We start from the raw sequence: 10,435 nt of genomic DNA on the forward strand, positions 1-10,435 counted from the left end.
TAGACCAATCTCGCAAACGGGAATATAATACATATTATGCATGCATATGCATGTAGATTGTAATATTTCGCCGTTTACAAACGCTCGGCATTTTGTAATATGTGGAGAATTCGTTATCAGAAATTTTTGGTTTGGATAACGGGGTGGGTTAGATTAAGTTAGTTGTATTTTTAACTACACAGAAATAGGTGCCCCGCGAAACACTGCTTTGAAAAATTCTTTCGGTGTTAGATAGCCCATTTATCGAGGAAGGCTACATAATATCAGCTCAATAAGACCTACAGGAGCGGAGCAATGCGGGTAAAACCGCGGAGCACAGCTATTATTACAATATGCCGAGATCTACTATCCATTTAAAATAATAGTTTTTATAGTATCAGATAAATAAGCATAAGCCCTAGTTATAGCAGGCTAAAATTTATTTTGTTATTATTCTGGGTCAATCCGAGCGGAGTCAGGACGAGCAGCTAGGATCTGAATATAGTTGCCGAGGGGGTCGCGGAAGAATTCCAACAAATACCCGCGGCCCCATCATTAAAGCGGCTCGACGGAACACAGTGGGGTTTTAGTCGGTAAGAATCCGACATAACCCACGGCTCCTTCCCCGGGGGCCGTGGGTATCTTTGGAAGATTTCCCCACTATAAAAAAAAAAAAAAAAAAAAAAGGATCTGAATATAGTTAGGGTATACTATCTCCTACTTTGGAAAATGAACGCAAAGCATGTTAAGTTTCATTTAAATCCATGCAGCAGTTTCGGCATGATACTCGGCGATACACCAACAGGCCGGTAACATCTTTTCCAATGCAGTTTTGGACGAAATATCATAGGTAGTATTCTCTATATATTTTTTTAAATTATCGTTAATGTACATAATTCGACGTGTTATATTTTTATTATAGATTTAAAATAGATAAGTTAGAATCGAGAGCAAAACAAGCGCACTGTTCAATTTTGTGCGCACTTTTATATCACGCAAAAACTAAATTTATTAATACCATATAATAAGGTTCATTTTCTTACCTTCATTTCTTTACCTTTATAATACTCTGGTACGCACGAATCTGGAATATGGGTCAATCATTTGGTCACCTTACTACCAGATTCATAATGACCGTATCGAGAGAGTACAGAAAAAAGCACTTCGATTGGTAAACTACAGATTCAACGCAGGAGACAAAATATCCTATGAAGATAAATTGGAGATGTTTAATGTCACGAAACTTTCAACGCGCCGACAGTACCAGGATCTTTTATTTCTTCATCATATCATACACTTTCATATTGACTGTCCAACTCTGCTCTCACTTCTTAATTTTAACATAAAACCTAATCCCAGACACCCTTCTCTCTTCTGCATAAATGTTTTAAAAAATAATACTTCTTTCTACAATCCCATGGTCCGTATGTGTCGCTTGTATAATGATTTGACTTCGCGTAAGCCAAACACAGAACTTGACGTATTTGATCCAAAACTGGGTAAATTTAAAAATCAGGTCAAAACCGTGCTCAAGTCTAATCTACAAGTTCTATGATATTTTAATCTTTAACTTCCATAGTTCTGAGATACTTTAATGTTTATTGGACATAATTCATTATTATACTGTGATGAAATGTAATGAATTGTATTTTATGTGATTGAATGTAATGTAGGTATTTATTGATTTTACTGTATTTTATGTGATTTAATGTATTGTAGCTATATTGATATATTTATCTGTACTATAATTTAGATCCAATTTACTTTTTGACATGTATTTAAAAACAAAAAAAATTACTTGATCTATGAATTGTTTGAATTGTTTGAATGAATTGTTGATAATTTAATCTTTGACTGCCATAGTTTCTAAGATACTTTACTAATTGTTAGACATAATTTATTGTTATACTGTGATGGAATGTAACGAATTGTATTTTATGTGATTGAATGTTATGTAGGTATTTATTGATTTAACTATATTTTAAGTGATTTAGTGTACTGTACTTAGCTATATTAGTACTATGATTAATTAGATTCAACTTATTTTATGACATGTATTTTTGGAAATTATTTTACTTGATCTATGAATTGTGCTAATTAATGTAATTTTTAATAATTTTTTTTCCCTCAACTATGTATGCACACAGATACAATTAATTGGTTGGCATTTCACCGCAACATGTAATTAAATTTGTGTTTATCGAGGCAAAATTGTCAGCTGTGGTGTGCACCTTATTAAATAAATAAATAAATTTTAATATTCACAATTATTTATCACAGCAAAAAATGAGTGCAGTTATACATTGCGCTCACCTTTCCGCTTAACGTAAAAACGACTTTAAAAGCATAACTTTAAGATTTATATTTCAGTAAAGTATTTTCAATCAAGATGCGGGTGCGCAGGGCAACGTCGCACGTAAATTTTAAATCTATGTATCTATATAGTCCATTGAATAAAAAGTTCTAGAGTGCGTGAGTTAGTAACGTAAGATGTTTCTTCGGAAACATGTCAAGAGTCCCTAGGTAATAAACATACTAAAACCCCGGGCCACTAGGAGGAGCCCCGGAGTGGGGGGAGGGGGGAAATGGGTCCATTTTTTCATTATTCGCTTAAATCTCAAAAACGGTACATGTTAGAGAAAAACTTTCAAGGAAAAGTTGAAAGGCCATAAAATTATCTACAAGTTGTACCTGAATCATTTTTTCCTATATCCTACCGTTTCTGAGTTATACGCCGTAAAACATGATTTTGGCTCAAACAATTTCCACATCAATCGATTAAAAAATATTTCTTTCTTCCAAAAAACTCAAATGTGCAACTTGTGACCGGTACTGATAGATTGCTCTTAATTAGGTCTATAATTGATAAAATAAACACATTCCTCCATGGAAGCCTTTAGGAGGAATCGATTGTCAAAATATTATATTATGGTAGTTTGAGTTACTGAACTTGATCTTCTTATTTTTTTCTTCCAAAAAACTCAAAAGTGCAACTTGTGACCGGTACAGATAGATTGCTCATAATTAGGTCTATCATTGATAAAAATACCAGATTCCACCACGGAGGCGTTTACGGGGAATTGAATTTTATTAGGGTAGTTACGATACTTGAACTTTTTATTTTTTTTCTCCAAAAAAACTCACAAGTGCAACTTGTGACCGATACTGATAGATTTCTCTTAATTAGGTCTATAATTGGTAAAATAAACACATTCCTCCATGGAAGCCTTTAGGAGGAATCGATTGTCAAAATACTATATTAGGGTAGTTTGAGTTACTGAACTTGATCTTTTTATTTTTTTCTTCCAAAAAACTCAAAAGTGCAACTTGTGACCGGTACTATTAGATTGCTCTTAATTAGGTCTATAATTGGTAAAATAAACACATTCCTCCATGGAAGCTTTTAGGAGGAATCGATTGTCAAAATACTATATTAGGGTAGTTTGAGTTACTGAACTTGATCTTTTTATTTTTTTCTTCCAAAAAACTCAAAAGTGCAACTTGTGACCGGTACAGATAGATTGCTCATAATAAGGTCTATCATTAATACAAATACTAGATTCCACCACGGAGGCGTTTACGGGGAATTGAATTTTATTAGGGTAGATACGATACTTGAACTTATTATTTTTTTTCTTACAAAAAAACTCAAAAGTGCAACTTGTGACCGGTACCAATAGATTGCTCATAATTAGGTCTATCATTGATAAAAAAATCAGATTCCACCATGGAGGCGTTTAGGAGGTATTGAATTTTATTAGGGTAGTTACGATACATGAACTTTTTAACTAAGTACCCTAATAAAATTCAATTCCCCGTAAACGCCTCCATGGTGGAATCTGGTATTTTTATCAATAATAGACCTAATTATGAGCAATCTATCTGTACCGGTCACAAGTTGCACTTTTGAGCTTTTTGGAAGAAAAAAAATAAAAAGTTCATGTATCGTAACTACCCTGATAAAATTCAATTCCCCGTAAACGCCTCCGTGGTGGAATCTGGTATTTTTAGCAATGATAGACCTAATTATGAGCAATCTATCTGTACCGGTCACAAGTTGCACTTTTGAGTTTTTTGGAAGAAAAAAATAAAAAGATCAAGTTCAGTAACTCAAACTGCCCTAATATAATATTTTGACAATCGATTCCTCCTAAAGGCTTCCATGGAGGAATGTGTTTATTTTACCAATTATAGACCTAATTAAGAGCAATCTATCAGTACCGGTCACAAGTTGCACATTTGAGTTTTTTGGAAGAAAGAAATATTTTTTGATCGATTGATGTGGAAATTGTTTGAGCCAAAATCATGTTTTACTGCGTATAACTCAGAAACGGTAGGATATAGGAAAAAATGATTCAGGTACAACTTGTAGATAATTTTATGGCCTTTCAACTTTTCCTTGAAAGTTTTTCTCTAACATGTACCGTTTTTGAGATTTAAGCGAAAAATGAAAAAATGGACCCATTTCCCCTCTCCCCCCACTCCGGGGCTCCTCCTAGTGGCCCGGGGTTTTAGTATGTTTATTACCTAGGGACTCTTGACATGTTTCCGAAGAAACATCTTACGTTACTAACTCACGCACTCTAGACCCCCCTTGGAGGGACTCATTCAATGGACTAATAGTGATCTAAACTATTTTATTATAATTTATAATGTATAAGAAGGACGACTTGAATGTTTGTTTGGAAATTTACTTGTGATGGACAACCACAAAATCTAGTTTTGGAAAATTGTGCCGCATCACTCACGAGTCACGAGCGAGTGGAGTGTTTCATAATCTATATGTCACGGCTAAAGGTAGGTGAGAACATAAACTTAAGATTAGCCGGCTAAACTTAGGTTTATTTTCGACGAGGTGTTAATGTTAGTTTGTTCTATCTTTAGCCGGCTAAACTTAAGTGTAACCGCAGGCCCGTGGCTAAAAATGTCGGGGTGGGTAGATTTGGTTAGCGCCGGGCCGGTGGAGGGCTTGAGGGGCCCGCACAGTGCCAGAAAACACTCGCCCTGTTCCTTACATGTATTATAGTAACCAAATCTACCCACCCCGACTCAGGGCAGAAAGCTGGTGGCTAGGTTAGGTTAGGTTAGAACTCTTAAGACCCGCACGAGCCGAGCGAGCGCAGCGAGCGTGCTGCGGCAGCAGCCGGCGAAGTGCCAGAAAACACTCGCCCTGTTCCTTACATGTATTATAGTAACCAAATCTACCCACCCCGACATTTTTAGCCACGGGCCTGCGGTTACACTTAAGTTTAGCCGGCTAAAGATAGAACAAACTAACATTAACACCTCGTCGAAAATAAACCTAAGTTTAGCCGGCTAATCTTAAGTTTATGTTCTCACCTACCTTTAGCCGTAACATATATACCTATACATATAAAACCCAAAGGTGGCTGATACAGTGATCTATCAACGCACAGCCCAAACCACTGGGCCTATCGGGCTGAAATTTGGCATGCAGGTAGATGTTAGGACGTAGGCATCCGCTAAGAAAGGATTTCCCAAAATTCTTGCGGGAACGGGGAAAACCGGGGATGCACGTACAAAGTCATGGGCTAGTAAATATTTTTTTTTTTTATTGCAACCCCGGCAATGGAGCAGGCGACCCACTTGATGGTAGGTGATAGTCGCCGGCCGCCGCCCATGACAGTTCACAACATTAGGGAACGTATTGCCGGTTTTGAGGTGGAAGAAGGCTTTTAAGGTGGGTGTAGGCTTTTTTCTTGAAGGTTCCCATGTCATATTGGTTGGGGAACACGGAAGGTGGTAGTTTGTTCCACAAGAGTGGGGTTCTAAGCAGGAAATGCCGAAAAAATAATAAATTAATGTCACATAAAATTTACAGGATCGCATCAATTTCTATCTTTAATGCCGGCTACTCACGTACCTACCGCAGGGACAATATTGGAACAATCTCGGTTGGTCGGCGGTCGGAACAATTTCAGTTGGTCTCCGGCTTATTTGGACAAATAAAACTACCTAACCAAAGATTTTCAAAAGTAATAATATTTGGACAAATAAAACTACCTATTCAAAGATTTTCAAAAGTATGGGCGCGATTTTTGTGTAGAATTCTAAATCCGGCTACTCATCTACCTGCAGCAGGGAACCATGCTTCATACTTCCTACTACTACATAATATTATTACAAATGCGAAAGTTTGCGAGGATGGATGTATGTGTGTGTATGTTTGTTACTCTTTCACGCAAATACTACTGAACCGATTACAATGAAATTGAGCACACAAATAGAGGGTTACTTGGATTAACACATAGGATCTAGGCTTTATCCCAGGAATCACGGTAACGGGAACTATGCGGATTTTTCTTTGAAAACGCGGATAAAGCCGCGGGTGGAATGCTAGTATGTACATATTTTTAGAATAACAAACACAACTCTAAAGATGAACAGAAAGCTGTGAAAATTGTGAAATCAAATCATTAAAACATGTTGTGAAATAAATCCAGCCCTTTAAGAATTCTTCAAATCCGACCAGTAGTTCCTGAGATTAGCGTGTTCAAACAAACAAACTCTTCAGCTTTATAATATTAGTATAGATTAAAAATAGATCGGTGAAAGAGACATGAAATGCATCTGCCCCATACCCCACTGTGGGGCAAAAATAAGACAAAAACTTATTTAAGATTTGTACAACCTCACATAAACCTAAGGGCTATGGGCCAATATCCATAATATTTATACCCTATGTACATACCCTAATATGTCAAGATTAAGACAAAACTTCTTTAAGACTAGTTTGTCAGCTAAATGTCCCCACTAAGGGCATCGGCCAATATCCCTACATCGTTGAATTGAAAAAAAAACAGAATATTTACATAAAAATATAATTTCAACGCGAATAACTTAACATAATGTTTTAATTATGAGCAAAAAGGAAGTTATTAATTTATATAATAATTAAATATTTAATTTAGAAAACTTAACATTTACATAAGTATAACAATGTGGAAGGAAAATTTTTTATACAGTTACAATCCAAACTGTTATTTAAATGAATTTAATGTATATTTTTATTTAAGTATTCATGTAGGATAACAGTTTTCTTTTTGCTAAATTATATTTCAAGTTATTAGTTATCTATGCCTTTTAAATGTTCTTTTAATATAACTAGCTTCCGCCCGCGGCTTCACCCGCGTGGTGTTTTGATAAAAGGTGCCTATGTTCTTCCTCAGGGTCTAAAGATTGTCTAATGCCAAATTTCATCAAAATCTGTTGAGAGGTTGAGGTTGAGGAGCGGGAAAGTGTAACAGACAGACAAACAGAGTTACTTTCGCATTTATAATATTAATAGGGATAATTCAGTTCAAGTTTTTCAGATCTAAAGATGTTTTTTGCATGCAAAAACTACTGAATCAATTCAGCTGAAATTCAGCATGAAGATAAATTATTTCCTGGAATAGTATGTTTTTGATTCCTGTAATTATTCCTGTAATTGATAAAATAAGTGATCAGGGATGAAAAAGAACTTAAACATTTTCTTCTTAATCTATACTAATATTATAAAGCTGAAGAGTTTGATTGTTTGTTTGTTTGAACGCGCTAATCTCGGGAACTACTGGTCCGATTTGAAAAATTCTTTCGGTGTTATATAGCTCATTTATCGAGGAAGGCTATAGGCTATATACCATCACGCTGCGACCAACAGGAGAGGAACCACGGGGGTGAAACCGCGCAGAGCGGCTAGTAAACTATAAAATAATAGAGACAGGGAACAAATTGATCCCGGAACGCTAAAACCAAAATCTAGGTCAGAACAGTCTACAGTATCTAGGATTTTTATTAATGAGCCCTATTGGATATTAAAAAACATAAAAACGAATAGAAATTTCGAAAATTCCTCCTCTAATGTGCATAGACATTAGGATCAAATACAAGTTGAGATTTACATAACCCAAAGTGTAAAAATATAGTTTTTACTAGTATTTCTTTATAGACTATAAAAATACAGGTTTTACTGAAGAACTATGAAGTTTCAGCTGAAATTATTATCAAATTAAAATTGGGAGAAATTTCAAAATTCCTTGTTTAGTCATCAACTAGGTAGGTATCTTGAGTTTGAGAAAAATTCTTTGTTTAGTGTCATATTCCTATTTAGGCTATCCTATCTAAGTTGAAACATTTAAAATTATTCCAGAAATTCTAAATACTGCTGTAGACAACCCAATTCAATTCCAACTACATTTAAATATTCACAGGAAGTAAGAGGAGATAATTATTGTATGGAAGGAAGTGAAAATTGTTCCTCAACAGTGCAAAAAACTAACAAAACCAGTTAAAGAAAATATCTTAATAGAGAATAATAAATTTAGTTATTTTTAAACTAATACTAGACTTTTCTAGCAACAACTACCTAACTCCAAATATGCAATATGGAATATAAAATATGTTAAATTATTTTCATCAAACGAGATTTTTCCGATTTACAATAGAGATTATTTTTGAATACCCATACATGTTCTTATAATTTACATATTTTTTGGCAAAATTTTGTGTGACTAACACTTAGTAATTACCTTAATTTCCATATTAAATTTGATAAACGATTACCTAAGGATGTTATTAAAATTTTAAATTCAATATTTGCTGCATTTTATATAGTATATAATTATAACAGTATGTACCTATGTAAAATTGCGTTAATTTATATATTAACGAGACGAGAATAGGTACTTTAATTTTATATTTTTGTAATTTAATCGTACTCATGCCACAATCATAATAAACACAGATAAATGAAAAATAAAACGTAAATAATGGAATTTTTTTGGTGTCACATTGTTTGCTACTGTTATTTGTTAATGATTAAAAATATTACAAGTCGAAGTTATAATTTGATAACAAAATGAAACAGTTGAAAATCAACAACTGTTCGGGGACTTTGACCCTGTTTGGTCCAGTTTATATTTAATTTTCTAATCAATACACCAGTAGTGGCCAAGTATAAATTTACTTACAAGTAATGTAAGTATGTGAGGCGAATCACGATGCATCCAAGATTCAAACAGGGTATCGGCATCCGTACGCACTAAACATAACACTTTCACGATTGGAATGTTTAATTCAAAATAGTAAAAACAATTTTCACCACACACACACCATAAAATCACTGTCACATAATTCCTCCTCTTGCTAACCCATATTCCAACAAGATATTTATCACTGTAATGAATCGAATTACTACCAATTTACGAGAACGCATTCGACGTCTGTACCCGTTGAGAAAACACTTAAATAATTTTTGAAAGCGGCTAGACACACAAACGTAGACCTTTCGAAAAAGTACAATAAACTGTGGTGCGCTAAATAGGAAAATCGATAAGGCCGTTGTATCACCGCCGGATCGAAACTAGAATAATAATTTATCAAAAAATGTAATAAAAACGACATTATTCTTGTGATGGTTCGGAACTGTCAGAATTTTCTATGATACTACGGCCGATTTCAAATGTCAAATGTAAGTTATGTTAGGCGGTTCCGGTGTAGTGTTTTTAAATTGGCCGGATTATCTTCAGCCGGCGAACCAAAAACGACCTTATCGACTCGGCTTACGACTTTCATATTTGGCGCAACTTGCGAAAAAAATGCTAAACGGATACGAATTTGTTTGTAAAACTTACGAATGGCAAAATAATCAGTGAATTGGAAAATTCCAAATAATAAATGGTGCTGGCGCGCGGTAACTGTAGACAGAAACGCGACACACTGTTTTCGAAATTCGAATTTTGCCTCGACGTAATTTTTGGCGTATTTTGAGTTGGAGTACGGGAAAACTCGAAAGCGGTCGGATGCGAGAATGGGATAGAAGTATAATCGATGTGAAGGAAACTAGATCTTATGACCTTTCCGTCTTCGTACTTTACCGTTTCACTTTCCTATCAAGAAATAAGCCGAAGCCATAGTATTTTGAGTTTTTTCTATACATATAGCTGTGATAGGAGAACGGCTGTTTTTCTATGTAATTCTATGTTTGTGTGCGTGACTTCCCGTATGTGTAGTTCGTGTCTAACATTGGTTGTGTGTGCGTTTTTATTACATAAAAATTGTATAGTCACCGACTTGGAATCAATAATCTAAAAATTCATTTAATATTTTGTTCGAGTCATGCCCGCGTTTACTTTTTAATGCCCTTAGAAGTACAGTTATAATTTTCATGTTAAGATTTAGAAAATAGAAACTGGCCATTACTAAATGGAATTCGTTTTGCTTTTTATACGTTTTTGTAATTGTAAAATGCTCTACGCGTTCGATTAGGGTTTTTAACACATAGCGTTTTAATTACTTAATGCGTGTACTTAATTGCGATGAATTGTTTTTGAGTTATTCTTTAATGAGTTTATCGAATGTTGTATTAAGTATGTACTTTTAATTTAAATAATACTATGTGCTAATATGTATTATAAATGCGAAAGTAACTATGTCTGTCTGTCTGTTACTCAAT

General features: G+C 34.6%; 1 protein-coding gene across 2 annotated transcripts in view; it reads right to left on the reverse strand.

Moving 5' to 3' along the window:
- The window catches only part of LOC149896169 (uncharacterized), a 69,604-nt gene extending 60,157 nt beyond the window's left edge, over nt 1-9,447 (reverse strand). For both annotated transcript variants that reach the window (XM_090117763.1, XM_090117762.1), the window contains exon 1: nt 8,952-9,447. The gene's annotated coding sequence lies outside the window, so the exon portion shown is untranslated. The remainder of the gene's footprint in view (nt 1-8,951) is intronic.
- Between the last annotated feature and the right edge of the window lie 988 nt (nt 9,448-10,435).

The sequence above is a fragment of the Colias eurytheme genome, chromosome 29 (genome assembly GCF_061535395.1).
Source record: "Colias eurytheme isolate Ceu_HAF_F1 chromosome 29, ilColEury1 Martin Lab GWU primary, whole genome shotgun sequence".
Lineage (NCBI taxonomy): Eukaryota > Metazoa > Arthropoda > Insecta > Lepidoptera > Pieridae > Colias > Colias eurytheme.